A 1,138-nucleotide genomic window follows, 5' to 3' on the forward strand; every position below is an offset into this window, starting at 1 on the left:
CTCTCTCTCTCTCTCTCTCTCTCTCTCTCTCTCCCTGTGTGTGTGTGTGTGTTGTTGTTGTTGTTGTTGTTGTTGTTTTGTTTGTTTGTTTTTTGAGGTTGAAAGGTGTCTGTCCAGTCCCTTCTAGCTTTTAGATTCTTAGTATGAGAAGTCAGGCGTAATTTTGATATGTCTACCTCTGTATGTTACCTGGCCTTTTTCCACTGCAGCTTTTATTATTCTTGAATAATTTTATTTCCTTCACTTGTTTATTTGTATTTTCCTGTATTTATTTAAGGGATTTATTTGTTTCCTCTTTAAAGGTCTCTACCTGCTAGATTGTATTTTCTTGTATTTCTTTTTGTTTGTTTGTTTTCTTGTATTTCTTTAAGATATTTATTTATATCTATTACTGATATAAGGTTGGAGTACAGGTCATTTTCTTGTTCTTCAGTTATGTTAGGATATCTAGGGCTTGCTATAATAGGATAGATTTTCACTGAAGGTGTCATAAGGCCCTGGCTTTTGTTGACTGTGTTCTTTTGCAGTCCTTTAGCCATCTGGCTGTCTTCTATTATCCTGTTATTGCAGATATTGGGAGGAGGCCTAACATAGGTGATCCAGGTGAGACAGCAATATGGTAGGTTTCATCATCTATGCAATAGAATTCAAAGGGTGATTCAAGTCTCCCAGCATATGAGTGTGCCCTTTATGACATGGTAAGAAAGAGATTGGGGGTTGGGGGAATGGATGGGTAGAGAACTTGGCTAGATAATGGAGATCCAGAGGAATGCAGGCCACTCAGGGCAGCTGGCTGTGCATCAAAGGACTAAGAAGGCAGGGGGAATACGTCTAGGAAGAGAAAATGGGTACAAGAAGGAATCATTTTCTTATTTTCATCTAAAGATTTTAATTATTTTTCCTTTTATACTTACTTAGGTTTTGGGTTCTCTTTACTTTTTTTTTTTATTAGATATTATCTTTATTTACATTCCAAATGCTATCCCAAAAGTTCCCTATACCCACTCCCAATTCTTGGCCCTGTTATTCCCCTGTACTGGGGCATATAAAGTTTGCAAGACCAAGGGGCTTCTCTTCCCAATGATGGCCGATTAGGCCATCTTCTGCTACATATGCAGCTAGAGACACAAGTTCAAGG

The sequence above is a fragment of the Mus pahari genome, chromosome 3, assembly GCF_900095145.1.
Source record: "Mus pahari chromosome 3, PAHARI_EIJ_v1.1, whole genome shotgun sequence".
NCBI lineage: Eukaryota > Metazoa > Chordata > Mammalia > Rodentia > Muridae > Mus > Mus pahari.